This window comes from Cupressus sempervirens, chromosome 8, assembly GCF_028749045.1.
Source record: "Cupressus sempervirens isolate cs-2001-9-10 chromosome 8, ASM2874904v1, whole genome shotgun sequence".
Taxonomy (NCBI): Eukaryota; Viridiplantae; Streptophyta; class Pinopsida; order Cupressales; family Cupressaceae; genus Cupressus; species Cupressus sempervirens.
The window spans coordinates 145202106-145223238 of record NC_143125.1 but is presented as its reverse complement, the minus strand read 5'-3'; positions in this window follow the sequence as shown (position 1 = coordinate 145223238).

Below are 21133 nucleotides of genomic sequence, written 5' to 3'. Positions count from 1 at the left end.
TTACTCAGCTCCTACTGTTGTTTTACTAGCACTCGACACCTATAGCATTTCTGCTTTGCTTGCCACTTGAAGACTTACTCGACATCCATTACTTTTTTTTGATGCTCAGCACCTGAACAATTCTATGTTACTTGACACTTGAAGGATTGCTCGACACACACTAAAGTTGAACTTGCTTGGCTTCAGCTAAGAATTTAGTTAGGCTTTACAAATGACTTAGTTAAACCTTACATCTTTGATGTGTCTCAATGTGTCCATCCTCTATGTCTTAGAGAATGTCATCAATACACTATTTCATCAATGACTTAGCTGATCCTTATACTTCTTTACAACATCATAACTTCAACCTTTCTCTAGGTGCTCTAGTTACATTTTATTGATTGCCTCCTCCTTGTTAATCAACCAATTGATAATACTTGGATCACTTAAGCAATTGTCATTCCTGCAAGTAGCAAGTTTGACATCAATGACAAAACAATGATTGAAAACATTCTTTACTAGTTCCATTCTTCCTTCATGATCTTTTCAATCATTTCCAACAATCTCCCTCTTTCGCATTGATGGCAAACCAAACTGATCAATTGATTGAGCTGATCAACTTAGATACCACCAAAATTAGATACATTTTTTGTTTGGTATATAACTACATCTTTTGCTGATAGAAACTAAATCCTTTGTTCTACTTCTCCCTCTTGATTGTTGCAACCTTACTACTGATCTCATACATCTCCATATCTTTACCTTTCATTGATTAGTTTATCATAAATCTCCCTCTTTGACATAAATTCCAAAGATGTAGCATCTTCAACATGCTAATTATAAGGTTTGCATCTTCATGTTTTCTCCCTCTGTCATCATGCTTGTGACTGATCTGGAATTTTTGTTCTTGTTGTCATCCTCTACATCATTCTTCTGATATTTCAATGATCTGTTCCTGTTGATGCAGGGAAGCTTCTTTGTTGCTTTAGACTGCTTGAGTTAGGGGCATTACCCCCAACTTGCCTCTAAGATATTCATAAAGATCCTTGGGCAATGGTTTGGTGAAGATATCTGCAATTTGTTCCCTTGTGTGAATGTACTCCATCTTCATTTGTTTTTCTTCCACCAATTCTCTTACATAGTGATACTTGATTGCAATATGCTTTGTTTTTGCATGCATTAATGGATTCTTGGATATGTTTATAGCACTTGTATTATCACAATACAGTATCACAGGTTTGATTACCTCTTCGTTCATTCCTTTCAATAGATGTTTAAGCCATACAATGTTTGTGCAATTGACTGCTGCTACCACATATTCTGCTTCTGCAGTGGACTAAGATGTGTAGGTTTTCTTCTTGCTAGTCCAAGTAACTAGCCTTCTTCCTAAGAATAATGCTCCTCCACTTGTGCTTTTCCTATCATCAATGTTGCCTCCCCAATCTGCGTCTATGTAAGCATTGATCTCAAACTTCTCATTCTTTGTGTAATATAGGCCAAAATAATCAGTTCCTTTGAGATACCTCATTATCCTTTTTACTACCATGAGATGATTTTCTTTAGGATTAGCAGAGAATCTAGCTACTATTCCAACTGCTAGTGCTATGTCTGGTCTGCTATGTACAACATATTATCATTTTCCAACCATCGATCTGTACATTGTTTGATTGACTTCAACTGATTCATCATTTTATGATAGCTTAATAGCTTATGTCCTATTTCCATTGGTGTGTTGACTGGTTTGGAGTCTTCCAATCCAAACATCTTGAGTATCTCTTTGATGTACTTTGATTGTGTCATGAATATACCATGTTTTAGTTGATGTACTTGCAATCTGACAAAGAGCTTGATTTCTCAAAAAATAGACATTTCAAACTCATGTTTTATTTTGTCAGCAAAACTTTTGCAAAGTGCTTCCTTTCCTCCAAAAACTATATCATCCACAAAGATTTCAGATACAAGAATATCCTTACCTTCTAATTTGATGTACATGTTGTTGTTATCATCAGTTCTTTCAAATCCTATTTGCACTAGATACTTGTGAAGTCTTTAATACCATGCTCTAGGGGCTTGCTTTAATCCATATAGAGCCTTATGCAATTTTCATACCTTATTTTTGTTGTTTTCATCAACAAATCCTTTTGGTTGCTCTACATAGAATTCCTCTTCAAGTATACCATTCAAAAATATTGACTTAACATCCATTTGATAGACTTTAAATCCATTGAAGGCTGCATATGCGAGTAAGGTCCTTACTCCTTCCATTTTGGCAACTGAAGAAAAAGTTTCTCCATATTCTAGTCCTTCTTCTTATGCATACCCTTTACAAACTAGTCTTGCCTTGTTCCTTGTGATTTCACCATTCTCATCTAACTTGTTTCTAAACACCCACTTGGTTCTAATTATATTCTTGTCAGCTGGTCTTGAGACTAAGGTCCATGTCTTGTTCTTTTCAATTTGTTCTATTTCTTCATTCATAGCATTGTACTAGTCATCATCTTTTATGGCTTCATTTACTATTTTTGGTTCCATTTTTCTGAGCAGACATGTCTCACTTCTGAGTCTATTCCTTGTCATTTGTCCTGCCTCTTTGTTTCCAATAATTTGATCTGCAGGATGATGTCTTCTTACATACTTTGCCAATACTAGTTCTTTCCTTGTTTGCATGTTGTCTCTTTCAAAATTTGATCCTTCTTGTGTATTTTCATCAGGTATTTGTTCATTTCCTTCATGGTAGCTATTCTCAGAATCAGAATGAACATTCTCTATAGTCTGTAGCTTGGCTTTGAAATGTGTCTATTGCTCAGCATTCACTGTCTGTGATTCAGCAGATGTTGGATTTTGTTGTTGATTGCCATTCTAAGTTGCAACTTCACCATTATTAGGTATACCTTCATAAAAATATACAAAGGTCTTGTATTCTTCTACTTTCTTGGTGATCTCAACACTTTTAACTTCCACAAGCTCATCAAATTTCACATTTTTGCTTTCTACTACTTTGTTAGTGTTAACATTCAAACACTTATAAGCTTTGCTTCTAGTAGAATAACCAAGAAATGTGCCTTTCCCACTTTTTGCATCAAACTTTCCATTTCTAGACTCTTTATATATATAGCATTTGCATCCAAATATTTTGAAATGTTTTACATTACGAGAATGTCCATACCATAATTCAAAAGGTGTTGCATTTGTACCTTTCTTGACTTGAACTCTGTTGAGTGTGTAGATTGTGGTACTTACAACTTCTCTCCAGTACTTGAGTGCAACATTTTTCTCCATCATTAAGGTCTTGGCACAGTCAATAACTGATCTATTCCTTCTTTTTGCTATACCATTTTGAGGTGGAGTCCTAGGTATTGATGTCTGCCTTTTGATTCCTCTTTCATTGTAGAATTCTTCAAATTCTCTTGATGTGAATTCACCTCCTCTATTAGATCTAAGACATTTTAGGCTCTTCCCAATCTCTTTCTCAACTCTAGCCAAGTACCATTTGAACATTTGGAATGCATCTAATTTTTATGTGAGGAACATGACTGTCATCATCCTTGAATAGTCATCTACAATAGTATTATGTATCTATTACCTTTGTAGCTTTACACTTCAATAGGACCACACAAGTTAGTATGAATTGACTCTAATATTTCATTAGAATTATAAGCCTTTCTTTTGAAAGTTGACTTGGTCATCTTCCCTAGTTGGCATTGTTTGCACATGGTGTTATCAGGCTTCTTCAACTTTGGTAGACCTCTGACTTTCTTCATTTTGCTAATGCTTATCAAATTGTCAAAATTTACATGACATAGCCTCTTGTGCCATAACCATACATCATCTATTTGAACAATGAGACAAGAAGCATCTTCCATGTCTAGGTAAAACAAATTACTCCTAGTCTGATCACCTTTTCCTATTAGACTTCCTTGAGAATCATAAATCTTATCAACTCTATTTTCAAATTCAACATTGCATCCTATGTTGCCTAACTCTGAGACACTTAACAAGTTGTAATCCAGGCCTTCAAAATAGTATGCATTATCACATGATATCTTTTTAGTAAGCTTGATACTACCCTTCCCTTTGATATGATATGGTGCATTATTACCAAATCTAACACTATTTCCTTCATATTGAGTAAAGGAAATGAACTTACTTTTATCTCCAGTCATGTGATGAGAGCATCCACTATCTGTGATCCATTTATCATTCTTATTCATGTAGGTTACAAGGGCAATTGCTTCATCTTCATCTGATTCATCTTTCATAGCCATATAGACTACTTCATCATCATTCTCGTCAGAGTCTACTTCAACAATGTAGCATCTTTTTCCTTTACCTTTGTAGTCATTGTTGTCCTCTTTCTTGTTCTTGAAGTTGCCTCCATCCTTGTAATTTTTCTTTTGAGTGCATTTGGCTGCAATGTGACCAACTTCATTACAATTGAAACAAATGATTGGTAGCTTACCTTTGAATTTGCCTCTTCCTCTGTGAAATCTTCTTGCTAGTAATGCCTCCAATTGGTCTACATCATCTTCATTAGTGCTACTATCACTAGATACATACTTTCCTTTTCCAGTCTTTTTCTTTGTTTGCACCTCCTCGTTGTCTTTTATTGCCATCTTGGCTTTGAATGCAAATTCAAAGTTTTCTGGTTTGTAGTTGTCAAAGTTGGATAGCTCAAAGGCAGTGAGTCTTCCAATTATTCCTTCAAATGACAATGTGTTGACCGGTACACACCTTAGCTCTTGGATGGCTGAAACTCTTATAGCATAGATAGGAAGAAAATTTCTCAAGTATTTTCTACATACTATTTATTCTGCTAACTATCCTCCTAGGCTTCTTATGGCACTTACCACTTCCTCCATCCTTGCACTGTATTGAGCAACATTCTCTCCTTCTTCCATTTTCATGTCATCAAACTTTCCTCTTAGGATCTCTCTTTTGTCTCTCTTGACATTATCATCTCCTCCATAGATTCTTGATAATGTTTCCCACATCTGATGTGTAGTACCACATTCTTTGATGTCATCATACTTGGCATAGCTTAGTGCTGAAGCAATATCTAACATCGCTTGATTGTGCTACTTCTTCTTGCTCATGTCATCTGTAGTGAGGGGTCTTGCAGGGTCTACATGATCAACTATGATTGAGGTCTATGCATAGTCACCTATTTATTTGAGGTGTATCTTCATCAAATTTTTCCATGCAACAAAGTTGTCTTTGTTTAGCTTGGGAACTTCTCTCTTGGACATCTTGATCTTCCTGCTGCTAGTACCTTGAAACAAATCAGCAGTGAGCTCTGATACCAATTGTTATAATTCTTTTGAATAATTGAGGGGGGGGGGGGGGGGGGGGGGGGTGAATTAGTTATTCAAGGTCTAATAATGTCCAATCAAACTTTCTAACAAAATAGAGGTGAATCAAAAGTACTATCCTTTTACTTTCTTATCATGCATGCAATTAAGCATTAAACAATCATGAAAAGTAAACATGCATCACACCATAACACAATGGATTTTGGTAACCCAAAAACCCTCCATGAATAAGAAGGTAAAACTGGGGTGGGGTTGACACCCACAAAATAACTACACAATTGTTTTCAACCACTTTTGATGGTTTGCCCTGTTAAAGGCTACAACACACTATTAAATGTGACCCTGTTAAAGGATTTCTACACCCTATTAGGAGTGTGCTCTGTTAGAGGACTTAAAACATTAAACTTAGAATGCCACCTTGTTAAAGGATTTACATAGAGCTGTTAGGCCCACCCAAGTCCATGGGATATACAGTTACCTTTTCAAAAGAATCTTTTATCCCTCTCTAAGGATCTCCTATCCTCCTCCTAAGGATCTCCTATCCTTCTCCTAAGGATCTCTTTATCCTTTTCTTGAGGATCTTCTATCCTTTTCCTAAGGCTTATCCACCTAGCTATTAAGCTAACTTAGCAATGTAGGATTTCAATATCTAATACAATGGTAAGAAAGTATTAGAAAGGTTTTGACTTGATAAAGATTGCAACCCTAACCGTACAGATTTCAGATCACTCTTCAGTTCTTTTCTTTGCTTGTCTTTTCTTCCTTGCAGTGCTGACAACTTGTTCACCCTTCAAGATTTGTCTCCTTGAGTTCTTCCACTCGTTATGCCAATGCACTCTATGGTCACTCAATCAACTTAAAGTCTTGATGCTCTATTCTTACTCCTCACTATGTCCTTTTCTTGACACTTCACACTAGCTTTCTCTTGGCTCCTTCACACAACCACTCTTTTGACCAACTCCCTCTCACACACATGCTTGATCTCTAACCTGTAACTCCTTATAAAGAAGTTCTATTCTTTATTTCCAACTCAAATCTTAATTTGATCTTGAGAAAATGGTATTGTTATCCCTCCAAATTTCTTCTTCTAGAAACTTCATGATAAATCCATTAGCATTTGCCTTGAATTGGTTTGCATGGTTTACATAAAATTCTGTGACATCTACTCATCATCCTTATCATCCAAAAAATTTACAAAATCTGATGTAACAAACTTATTGTCACTGATCTGACGAATCTTTTGACTTAACAAATAATGCAGCAACTTGGCATTATTGGTTTACTGATGCTTGACACCTTCTGTGTTAGTTGACTCCTACTATTATTTTATTGGTACTCGACACCTATAGCATTTCTACTTTTCTTGGCACTTGAAGACTTACTCCATTACCTTTTTGTGATGCTCGACACCTGAACAATTCTATGTTACTTGACACCTGAAGGATTGCTCAGCACACACTAAAGTTGAACTTGCTTGGCTTCAACTAAGAATTTAGTTAGGCTTTACAAATGACTTAATCAAACCTTGCATCCTTGATGTGTCTCAGTGTGTCCATCCTCTGTGTCTTAGAGTATGTCATCAATACACTATCTCATCAATGACTTAGCTGATCCTTATACTTCTTTACAATATCATAACTTCAACCTTTCTTTAGGTGCTCTAGTTACATTTTATTGATTGCCACCTCCTTGTCAATCAACCAATTGATAGTACTTGGATCACTTAAGAAATTTTCAATCTTGCAAGTAGCAAGTTTGACATCAATGACAAAACAATGATTGAAAACATTCTTTACCAGTACCATTCTTCCTTCATGATCTTTTCAATCATTTCCAACACCTCATACTCAACAAATCAAAAGAAATATCAAGAAGGAAAATTGCTTCCCACTATCCAAAATTGTGGAAGACTTCCCTAAAATCTTCAATAGCATTAACCAAATTGCTATCTTGTAGTATCACTTCTTCAAAAAAATAATTCTCCAACCAGTTGTCATTAGACGAGATAAGAAACTCAAAAAACTCATTAGAAACTCTATGTTTCATTCAATATTATCTCTGTGACACCAAAACCCATCTACATCCTCCAAGAAAAAAATGAGATATGTAGGAAATGGCTGATTATGGAGCGTAAAAATACCATAATTTTTTTTTCTTAATAGAGTAAGGTTATTCATTATGTTAGCCAAGAACCTATCTAAGTCTTCTAAGATTTATTTAATAAAAATATCCCTACATAACCTTGCAATTGTATCCTTGTTGTTAAATATATGCAAGGAAATGATTATAAACATAGTTGATATATCTAATTTTCTTGAAAACAATCCCTACTATTAACAAATTGGTCCCACAAAATATTAAGGAAAACCGTTTAGATGACTCTATTTTTTATAGTGAAGATTTGATGTAACCTATCTAATGTGACTTTAGTATCAAATACCATTTGCCTATTATTATTCCTTAGCTTAACATGAGTTTTCATCATGCAAAACAAGTGAGAAAAAAAGAACAACTACCATTGATCTTTAAGATCTTTTTTTAAGATAGAGTAATTAGTAGCAAGTAAGTCAACTATCTAAGCATCATTAACTTGACACTCTTGAAAACTACAACTGGAGCAACTATTATATTGTCATTGATGTCAAATATATTGGTAAGATAGAGTTTCAAACCTACCAAAGAGATATTTACTAATAGTGTAGAGTGCCATATCATTTGATTGATGAAGAGGATTTGGAAAGAAGAGATCATGAGATGAACTAGTAAAATGTTGAGTTGAGATGTGTTAAGTATCAAGGAAATAGAGTATGTAATTGATAAGATAGTTGCTAACAAGGTAATGTGTTACTTAACCAATACATGAAGTAAAGAGGATACTTGGATGAAGCTAAGAGTTGAAACAAGTCATAAGGATAAGCTTGACTGAGTATCAGTATTGCACAGTCAATTAAGAAGTTGAAGTAGAAGATTAAGGAAGTTATGTAGAAGCCAAGAAAAATAGTTCAAGTTGAGTGTTAGTTATTGCTAAGAAAATATATGAAGAAGTATCAGAAATGACCGAGTTTAGTAATGGATAAGTGAACCTGTTTGATGCAGGCAAAGGGATGAATAGCTAGGGGCAAAGGCTCACCCAACTATCCAAACCACCCTGCAAGAGTTAACACAATGGAAGAAAACACAAGGAACATCAACCAAAGGAGGAAGAAGAGTGAAATACTTTTATTGATTCATCAAAATATCTTCATACATGCCTAGCTATAAGGCCTTTTGGGTTATGGCTAATTAAAAATACATTCACATTCAAAGATCCAATTGCAAATTCACACTTTTAGTTCTATTCTCCAATCTACTTCCAAACACCTCGCCTAACTCTAAGCCTAAACATTCCATATATACTTACCAAAATGGCTTATAGATTCTTCTAGAACATTACATAAGAGAAGGGCTGACCCAAAAATGGTCTGGACACATTCTAAGAAAAGATCTTAACATAAATGTCATGATTGAAAATAAATCTTGCAAGTCGGCTTGCAGAAATCACGCCCAAATACTGACACTCAAAATACACTAGGTAACTTGCCACATGAAGAAACACTTGGCATACATTGGGTAACTTGGCACATGAAGACTCACTCAGCATACACTGGGTAACTTGACACATGAAGGAATTGCTACAGTAACTTGGCACATGAAGGACTGCTAGGCACATGAAGGAATTGCTAGGCACATGAAGGACTGCTAGGCACATGAAGGATTTTCTAGGCACATGAATGACTACTAGGCACATGAAGGAACTACTAGGCACATGAAGGATTGCTAGGCACATGAAGTAATTGCTAGGCACATGAAGGAATTGCTAGGCACATGAAAAAGTTGCTAGGCACATGAAGGATTTGCTAGGCACCAACTTGTAAAATGAACAAAAATGAGCAAGATAACAAGGCAACCCAGGATGCTCCTACATTAAACAACTAGGGTTGAAAGAAATGATTCTCCTAAATCATTGAGATGTCACAACTTCAACTAAATCCTACTCAAATTGAGAAATCCATGAAGCATCTTCAATAGGTCTGTTCTTCCACCTCACCAAATATTCATAGTAATCTTTTCCTCTTGTGCTCTTGCCAACTCTCTAATCCAATATCTATTCAACTTCTTCAATCTATTTCTTAGGATAATCATCTGATACAACAACTTCATCCTTTGACTCATGATACTTATACAAATCAGCAATATTGAATATAGGAGATATATCCATGTCATCAGTTAACTCAACTTCATAAGCATTACCACTATCAAACTTCTTCAAGATCTTACAACGTCAAAATTTCTTCATCTTAAGCTTACTATATGTTCCAACTAGGAATCTTCATTTCTTTAGATGAACCATCACCTCATCACCAACTTAAAAATTATGGTGTCTTCTAGATTAATCAGCATTCTCCTTATACTTCTGATTACTTTGTTCCAATCACAACTTCACTTCCTTATGCAAAGACTCCATAAAATCAACAAATTCTTCTCCTACAGTACTTCTCTTTTCATCACCAGCAACATCCCTCAAATCAGATATACCTCTAGGATGCATTCGAGTAACAATCTCAAAAGGTGTCTTCCTTGTACTCCTATTCACATAATTATTATATGAAAATTCAGCTTGTGCCAATACCATCTCCCAATTACTTGGCTTATTCCCAATTAAACATCTTAGCAAATTACCCAAGCTTCTATTCACAACCTCTGTCTAAACATCTATTTGTGGATGGAATGTAGAATTAAACTTCAATTCAGTACCCATCTTCTTCCACAAAGTCTTCCAAAAGTAGCCAACAAACTTACTATCTTTGTCAGAAATAATACTTCTTGGTAATCCATGTAATCTCACAATCTCTTTAAAGAAAAGTTCAGCAATATGCTGAGCATCTGATGTCTTCTTACATGGTATGAAATGAGTCATCTTAGAAAATCTATCCACTACAACAAATATGGAATCATACCCCTTCACTATTTTAGGAAATCCAAGAACAAAATCCATACTAATGTCAGTCCAAGGTTTCTCAGGAACAGTAATAGGTGTATACAAATTAGTATTTTGACTCACCCCTTTTGCAACTTGACAAACTTTACAACTCTTTAAATTTTTTTGAACATCCTTATACATTTGTGGCCAATAATACTTCTCTTTCAACAAACTCAATGTCTTATCAATTCCAGAATGTCTAGCCAATCCACCACTATGCTTTTCCTTAATTAGATTCAACCACATAAAACTTCTAGGAATACACAATTGAATACCTTTCAACAATATACCTTTTGGAATGAAATATTCATCCTACTTATGTGATCTATCAAACTCAGTGCTTTGCACTCTCTCCATGCCTCAAAAAAATTAGGATCAACACCATACAACTCTATCATTTCATCAAAACCAAGAACTTCAACCTTCATTTCTATCAGCAAGGAATGTCTCCTACTCAATGCATCAGCAACTCTATCGGTAACTCCACTCTTATGCTTAATGACAAATGTAAAATTCTGAAAATACTCAACCCAATTCATATGTCTCTAATTAAATTTATGTTGACTTCCCAAGTATTGTAAAGCTTTATGATCAATATACAACAAAAACTCCTTAGGAATCAAATAATGTCTCCACTTCTTCAATGCTTGAACAATGGCATAAAATTCTTGATCATACAGAGAATACTTCCTTTTAACATCATTCAAATTTTCACTAAACAAAGCAATAGGTTTACCTTCTTGAGTTAATATAGCTCCTATTGCATTACCACTTGTATCACATTCAACTTGAAATACTTTGTTAAAATTAGGTAAAGCCAATACATGTAATTTAGCAACCTTTTGTTTCAAAGTCTCAAAACTCTTATCTGCTCCATTTGTCCACTTGAATTCCTTTTTATCTCCCCTCATTGTCTCAGCCATAACATTACAAACATCACTGGAATTCTTTATAAACTTTTTATAAAAACTAGCCAAACCACAAAATGATCTTACCTCCCCACATTCTCAGGTGTAGGCCATTCCAAAATTGCTTTAACCTTCTTAGGGTCCATCTTCAATCCATCAACTGAAATTACAAATCCCAAATACACAATCTCCTCTTGCATAAAAGAACACTTTTTCAGATTAATCAACAACTTTTCCTCTTTCAACCTCTGCAATACTTGTCTAATATGCTCAAGATGTTCTTCCTTAGTCTTACTGGATATCATAATATCATCCAAATAAATAATCACAAAACTTACCCAAAAATCTTTTCAAAACTTCATTCATCAACCTCATGAAAGTACTAGGTGCATTAGTCAAACCAAAAGGCATAACTAACCATTCATACAAACCATATTTTGTCTTGAAAGTAGTATTCCATTCATCACCTTCTCTAATTCTAATCTAATGATAGCCACTCTTCAAATCAATCTTGGTAAAATACTTTGCTCCACTCAAATAGTCCATTATGTCATCCATCCTTGGCATAGGAAACCTATATTTCACTATTATCTTGTTAATACATCTTGAATTAGTAGACATTCTCCATTCTTCATTCTTTTTAGATGCTAATATAGCAAGGACAACACATGGACTCAAGATTTCTCTAATCAAACTATTTTGCAACAACTCATGCACTTGTCTATTAAGTTCTTCATTCTTTGCAAGTGTCAATTTGTATGGTGCTTTGTTTGGCAAACTAGCTCCAGGAATTAGATCCATACAATGAATTATACTTCTTATTAGAGGTAAACCATCAAGAATATCATTAGCAATAATGTCTTTATACTCATTCAAAAATTCTGTAATTTCTACTAGTACTTAGCTATCACTATCCATTGTCACTCAGTCATTACTAGCTTCTATCGCTCGGTCATTACTACCAACACTCGATCCTCTAGGAACTATGGAAAAATAGATTTGATTCTTTTTCATTTCCTTTTCAAATTGTTTCCAATTAACCATGCAAATTTTTATAGTAGTACAATTAACCTCATCTGGACTATCAATCAAAGGCAGCAATGTTTGTTTCTTCCCATTCTCCCAAAGAGTGTATTGATTCAATCTTCCATTATGCACAACATATCTATCATATTGCCAAGGTCTACCCAAAAAATTATGACAACAATCCATGGGCATAATATCACACAAAACTTCATCAAAGTAATGTCTAGTTTTGAACTTCATAAGGCATTGCTCACTTACCAATATCTTATGCTCATCTTTGATCCATGAAACGTGATAAGGTTTGGGATGTTTCAGCCTCTGCAATTGCAACTTGGTAACCAGCTCTTCTGATGCCAGACTTTTAGAACTTCCACTGTCAATGATCACTTTGCAACATTTTACAACCACCTTACATCTTGTCTTGAAAAGACTTCTCCTTAAAACAAGTTCCTCATCACTTCCCTTATTACATAAGGTTCTTCTCACCATTAGATTTTCTCTAGGATCAGGTCCACTTGGTGAACCCTCATCATCTTCTTGAATCATAGCATTTTTGTTACCTTGCCTACTTTCAGAGGATCTACATTCAAAAGATCTATGTCCCTCTTTACCACATCTGAAACAATTACCATGAAATCCACCTCTAGAATAGGAATTACCTCTTCCTCAGTAAGAATTAGTGCCTCCTTGGTAAGAATTTCCACTTTTCCATTCTATCTTGTCTTTGTCATCATTCTTCCATTCAAATTTTCCTTTATCCTACATAGAACTGTCAGATCTACCACTTTCTCCATAAGATCTACCCCTTTGTCTTTGTTCATGCTTCTTTGTCAACATCTCCTCAGCTTTCAAGGCATATTGATATGCTTCTTCTACACTTTCCAACTTCACAAAACTTATTTCATTTTGTATTCTAGATCTCAATCCGTTAATGTACCTTGCAGTTTTCTCAACATCATCATCCACATGTCTAGATCTAATGTCTAATCTATATAATTCCTTGGTATATTCTTTCACAGTCATGTCCTTTTGTTTCAAATTTTGCATCTTTCTCAAAAAGCTAGCTTGGTAATCAGCAGGAAGGAATTTTTTCTTTACTTTGTTCACCATATTTGGCCAAGTTCTAATCATCTCCTTTCCTCTCCTTTGTCTATCAGTTTGCAAGTGCTCCTACCATAGTGATGTATGACCTTTCAAGCTAGTGACTGCAATCTTCACCTTTCTATTATCAAGAGTGTTTTCATACTCAAAGAGCTTCTCCATATCAGAAATCCAATCCAACACAACATTAGTCTCCAATTTTCCATCATAAGAAACAACTTCTACAATAGGCTTTGAATTTTCCCTAGACAACACTCACAACAATCTTTCCTCATCTTGATCTTCTTCAGGTTCTAGATTATGGTTTGGTGCTGCTGCTTCACCATCATTCACATCTTCAAGATGTGCTCCTCTCATTTGGGCTATCTCCATAGCATATAATCTAGCTACAATTTATCTCAACTAATCCAATATGGCATTATCAACATTATTTCCTCTACCAAAAACCATCTTTAGAAATTAGGTTCCTACAAGACTGCAACCCTCTGAAAATTATAGGTCAAATTTGTAGATTTTCCACCCTACAACCAAATTTGAATTACGGTTCTACATGATCCAATATCCATAAGGATGAATCTCAAGCTTTGATGCCAACTGATGGAGGAAAAGGGATGAATAATTAGAGCCAAAGGCTCACCTAGCTATCCAAACCACCTTGCAAGAGTTAACACAAAAGAAGTAGACATAAGGAACAACAACTGAAGGAGGAAGAAGAGTGACATACTTTTATTGATTCATCAAAATATTTTCATACTTTTTGGAAGTAGATTGGAGAGTAGAACTGAAAGTGCAAATTTGTAGTTGGATCTTTGAATGTGAATGTATTTTTAATTGGCCATAACCTAGAAGGCCTTATAGCTGGGCATGTATGAAGATATTTTGATGAATCAATAAAAGTATTTCACTCATCCTCCTCCTTTGGTTGTTGTTCCTTGAGTTTGCTTCCATTGTATTAACTCTTGTAGGGTGGTTTGGATAGCTAGGTGATCCTTTGGCCCTAGTTATTCATCCCTTTGCCTATGTCACTGTTGATGCCAAGTGAGACAATACAGTGTGTGTCAAGCTACATAGTGTCAACCGAGCTAAAGAGCGTAGTGATTTATGAGTGACAAAAAAGGTTGGAATTTGAGAAAGATTTTAATTTAAGGATGACACAATTAGAATTTTGAATTAGTCAAATCACGTGGAATATAAGCATTGATGAGATGACACATTTAGTGCACAAGGAGATTTTTTAATGTGATCAAAGGCAAGGATTTGATCAAAATGTTTTAGAAGAAGAAGAAGAAATGGATGGAAGGATTCAATGAATCTTATCTAACACTAAGATCAATGGTGATGGTTAAGTGGAAATAGATCAAAATTACCTATTTAAGGAGGCATAAGAGGTGTTTTCTAAGGTTGGTTCATTTTTATTGGCAATCTTAAAGTGAAGTTTTGAAGAGATGAACAATAGAGGTGATGTGTGAAGAGTTTGTGAAGAGTAATTTATTGAGGAGATGCCAAGAAAGTTAGTGATGGAGATGTAAATGGAGTCTAGTCAATGAACCACCAGATGAGTGAATGGAGATCTGAATTTTCAAAGTGAGTTGTACCTTATAGATCAAACCTATTGTTACATTCTAGCTATTGTATCACTCCCAAATCCTTTAATCAAGGCTGACCTAACAATCATTTTATAAATCCTTTAATCTAGGTGACATTCTAATGGAATTTTCTAAAGTTCTCTAACAAGGACACTCCTAATAGGGTAATTAATCCTTTAATAGGGACACATTTCATAGTGTGTTGTATAACCTTTAATAATGATGGCTCTTAATCAAACTCACTTCAAAAGAGTGAAAAATTGGTAGCATGTTACTTGGTCATTATTTCCAATTGGGTTTCCAGAATAAATCTAGGTGTCAAAGTGTTATTTTCATTTGTAGATGTTATTATTTTGAATGGTATATTTTATAGTAGTTTATTTACTAGTAGTTACCACATATAGAGATAGAGAGTTAAGATATTGCATGAAATGATAAATTGTTGATGATATGCTATAGAGGCCGAGTGGATATTTAATATTGATCAATCTGTTTGAAGTGATTAAAAGTTTAATTGGTACATCTGGATCTAAGGATAACTGATTCACCCCCATCTAATTTATTCTAATTTTTTATAACATACATGAGTAACAAGTAATGGTTGATAAAAAATTGATAATAAGTAGAATCATAAAGGGCATTGAAATACTGATACATAACAATGATGATACAAAATTTGTATCCTTGAAATCCTTCCTCATGGATATTCTTGGGGATGGGAACACTATCAAAATACTCAGTATATCATGATATATATCCAAATAATTTACCTAAGTGTATTCAATAATGATTGTTTAGTTCTAATTCCATCATAAATATAAAAAATGATACTAATTATAATAATGAGCCAATAAATTAATTTGGTGAATACATTCAATAATTAATTGATTGTCTCTAACTGTAGGTGATTTGGTTGATATGTTGCCTTGTTAATTTTTTTTTTCGAGACCTAGATTAGTTTTTAATGATAATGGCTTACTGAATAAAGAGATCAACCCAAATTATTTAATATAATTGCATAATACTACTTGATTTATGCTATGCCATATTTTGTGTAATAGTAAATTTAAATGAACAATTCAAATGATATAATTGCTCATCGACTCTTCTAATCCTTAATTTCTTATTTAGTGTTTTAAAGTTTGATTCTCTATGTTAATTTTCTTAGTTTAGTTAGTGATGATCTAATCATCCTACTCATGAGGAAGAATGTATTTTTCATTAGTACCTAAACTAGCTAGTTGGTTCACCCTCTTGTCACCTCGGTAAGTATGGTTTATGGTAATAGTTTTAAAGGTTTTAGTGATCTGTAAAGAATTTCTTAACATTGACTTAAGTTTCAAATTTGCAAAATATTGATTTATTAGTGAATTAATTATAATAGCTACACCCCCTTCAAATTATAGGTTATCTATTTCTTTCCTTGAGGTCAACAATATCCCCTCAATTAGACCAGAGAGTTCTACCTCATTATAGCAACCACTTCTATAGGCTTTGCTAAAGTCACAATTTTACAACCATTACAATCATGGATGCAACATATAGTACATTCTATCCTTGGGTTTCCTTGTGAAGTACCATTAAAATTAAGCTTAAAATAGCTAGCTTTGGAAGGATTCCACATGTATGAATTTCTTTTTGGCTAGCTCCTTTCACCCTCTTGGCCAAGAAAGGGAGGAACTTTCAATCCTCACCATTTGTTTCTCACCTCTCCATACCAAAGGGTACTACTCAAATCCAACCCATTTTTTTGAGGATCCTACAATTGAGGGTTTCAATTATCAATGTTTCAATTTTACTAGTTAGTTGTTCCCAAGTAATTTTTTTTGTTTTTAAAAATCCTTCTATTTCTTTCTTTCAAGAGATCTCATGTGATAATTAAAAGATAAATTGTTGATAAATCCTTATATATATGTATTTATATGTATATGTATATATGTGTATGCCTATATATATATATATATATATAAGCATGTATGCATGTATATGTGTGTGTGTATATATATAGATAGATATAGATACATAAGGGTTTATCAATAACTGCTCCCAATTATCACATGGGAACTCTAGAAAGAAAGAAATAGAATATATATAGGCCAAGCTTGGTAATCCAAGCTTAAGGCAACCAATATGAGAATTGAGTTGAAAACACACCCAAGAAGGATATATTAACTTAGTCTCTTAAACTTGTCAAAGGTCAACATTATATATTAGACAACAAGTTAGGAAACAATCCTAATTTAGGGACAAATAACTTATTCCAACTCTATTATAAAGGAATATTAGTTTTTGGACAAATTATTTTCTTGAATAAATAATTCTAGCCATCTTTCACATTATAATAAATAGTTTTTTACCAATCCCACAATATCCTATCAATCCTTAGGTTAAAGGAAACAACCCTAGATCATCCATGATACTTTTAATACTTTTGTTTCTTGGACAGGAATGTTAAAGTTAGTAAAATAACTTCTAGATCCAATCTCTACATAAATCCCCATTCAATATTTCAATATAGTCACATACACGATCACCCTAATGAGCTTCCAACGCTATCCCAATGATTCCAAAATATTCTATCTCATAAATAGATTTATAACCACCCCAAGAGCTTATCTAAATGAGGGCCAAATGTCTATTTTCAAGATTCCATGTTAATTTATCCTTAATAATGTTTCTACAGTCTAACATAAAATTCCAAATTCTAATTCTCTCGGTTGATTTCTAATTCAAAGAATGCTAGAAGGGTCAAGGATTTTTAAATAGTTTTAATTAAGGATCCTAACCCATTTTAGTTGAGGGATTTGAAATGTTCTCCAAATTAATTTTGCACCAAGGCATTTCCATTAATCCCTTATGTTTTGAATTCCAGACCCACCTCCCTCTTTGGATTTGTAGACTTTGTTCCAAGCTATTAGGGATTTTTTATAGTTCTTAGTCAATGCTTGCAAAAAGAAGGATCTCAATAATTTGTTTAGAATATCCTTTTATGGATAGGGTGATATAAATTGACATCTGGTAGAAGGGAGAAGCTAAGAGGATAGATTTGAACATCGTTATCCTCACAATTTAAGAAATCCACTTTCCCTTCCATGACTCTGTCCTTCCTTAAACTTTCTCTAGCATCTCATTTGACGTGGATTACAAATGGGTTCTTCTAGTTAGGGAATTTTGTAAATATTTATATGGAAAATTTCCTCTTTAGAAGTTTAGTATCTTGCAATTTTTTATTTCAGCATCCCTTGTGGCATTGCATAAGAAAATTTCATGTTTCTCTTGGTTAATTTACTACCCAAAAGCCCTTGAATATAAATCCAAAACTACCTCAAATGATTTACCCTCCTTTGATTCCCCTTGACCATATAACACAGTATCATCAACAAATTGTTGATGGGTAATGGGATCAGTATTGTTGGCCCTTTCAGAAGGTCTAGTTGTCCTATATTTAACAAAGATCTCCCTAGGGATTAAACTATAAGAATGAACAAAAGGGGTAACATGGGAGACCCTTTTCTGAGTCCCCTTGAGATAGAGATAAAGCTTTTTGGAGACCCATTAATGAGGGCTTATATTTTGGGTGTTGGTATACATGCAAAGATGAGATTAAAACAAGCCTTTAAAAAGGAAAAGGATTCAAAAGTTTTACGAATGAAATGCTAGTCCACCTTATTGTTTGCCTAAAAAATTTATAGTTTTATTAACATCTTAGGATTTCCACACTTCTAGAGGGAACAAATGTCTTCCCAAATAATTTTAATTCCATAATATATGGATCTTCCTACGGAAAAACCTATATGTTCCTCAGTTATGAGAAAGGGAAAAATCTTTTGGATCATGTTGTCAATAGTTTTTGTCAGTAATTTATCTAAGCTGTTACATAGTTTTATTGGCCTAAAATAATTGAAGCTTTCTACATTATCCTTTTCAGAAATTAAGGCTAAGAGCATATTATTTATGTCTTTTAGGAAGCTTCCTAAATTTCTAGCACATTCCAAGACTTCCACTATCTCATTGCACATGAAATACCAACATTACTAGAAAAAATGCATAATAAATCCATTTGGCCTTGGTGATTTATTCAATCTAACTTGAGAAAGGGTTGATTCAATTTCTTGCTTAGAATTGTTTCATTAATATTTTAATTTGTTCCATAGTAATTATCTTAGAAATGTTTGATAGAACTATTTCTTGATTCATGATTAGATAATCTTTCTAATTATTTAATATGTTTTAAAAAACATCTACAACTCTCTTTCATCTTGATGATGGAAAATTGAGTATGATCCAAAATGTTGATGCAAATAAAATTGATACACTCCAGAAATACACAACAAAAAAATATTAACTTCATTAGAAGTAATAATGAAGGTTCATTTAGGATGTTTCAATCTTTTTTCTTAACACTTTTAATCCTATTAATAGATCTTCAATATTTGGCGCTATCATGAAAAAACTTAGTGTTCTAGTCGCACTTTTCCAACCAGGTTTCACTTGACTTCTACATCCAGAACATTTCTCCCTTAGCCATAAAATCTTCATATTTTGACCTTAATTATTCTTCCCTTGAATATAAAGTTTCTCATTCATACATATTTTTAATACTGTAGAGTTAAATTCCTTTATCTATGATTCCAAGTCATGTTTTAAAACAAATATATTGCCAAAGTGATCTTTGTTCCATTGTATTATCTTACACTTGATAATATTAAGTTTTTGAGCGACTCTAAAGAGTTTAGTACCCAATACTATAGCCTCTTTCCACCATTCTTCTATCTTGATTATTAAAGTTTCATCCTTAAGCCACATTTGTTCAATTTTAAGTGGGCATCTCTTAGGACCATTGTCTAGATTTTTTTTTAATAGGACTTGCTAATGGTGCGAGACCAAGATAGGTATAGTTTCAACTTATAGGGTATAATTAAATTCTATCAAACCACCATAAAGAATTTTTAAAATATAATTCTTCTTCTATAAGACTAAAACATTTAGGCCTATTACTAGATCTAAAGTTTTTATCTTTAGTTTCAATCTCCAAAAACTATGATTTACTAACACAGTTTGTTAAACTCTAGTGTTACTTGCAAGATCTTATTACATCTGCCCCATTTTTTAGATTTATTTAGGATGACATTAAAGTCACCTCCAATAATACCTACCTGATTGTAATCATATTAAATAGATGAAACAAATACTAAAGGATATTAAAACCTAATATCATGCATTGTGACAATACAAGTACAATTAACATGTCTAAGAAACTTGGTCTACTTTCAAAGGCTAAACACATTGCAATAAAGTAACATTTTTTGAGAGAGAAGGTTGTATAAAAAAAAATTGGATCTAGTATATAAGGAAAAAAGAATAAACAAAATATATATTCAATAAAACATTAGCTAATATACAAAATTGACCACTCAAGCGATTATCCTTCCAAAATGACTATGAGATCACCTACTATCTTAATGTTGTTGAGCCTATAGTTTCTTCCACTAGTGAACCACCTATCAACATGACTGATATAGATATCAAGTACCTTAGTCAAAAAAAAAAAAATAAAAAAATAAAATAAAAAATAAAAAAGAGGTTCTCTGATGGTGAAAACCACTTTGTGGCAATATGAGAGCCTAAAATAGTAAAAATAAAGATGTATCTAAGGGTGAAAACCTCTTTGAGGTTTCTAAGGATGAGGTACCTCATAGTATGCCCAATTATTTTAGGAGACATCATTCATGCTAATTAAACCCATGCAACCTATCAATCTTGGTACATAAGAGTCTCCAAAAATTATACATTTAGCTTAGTCACTATCAGCTAAAGGAATTGAACAATTCACCTAGTTTTTCCATGAGAAGAAAATCAAATTTTCTTGGACATATATATACATGTGTAATATTGACCTTGATCTTATCATGTACCATCTTTCTATAGCTCCTAGAATCAAGCTCATTACACAAAAATTAAGAAAAATGAATCTGCATGTTGTCGTATTGGTGAATGTTGAATTAGAGAAAATTGTAAGTGTATAATTCATAATAGTTATAAATTACATAGAATGGATCTCAAACATTTCCCTGTTTCAAAGCATGACAAATCCATTCAAGTTTTCACTAATTTCTTAGACCTAAACAAAAATTTCCCAAAGGATGATTTTCCTCTCCCTAATATTGGCATGATAGTAGACATGACTGTGGACTATGAAATGTA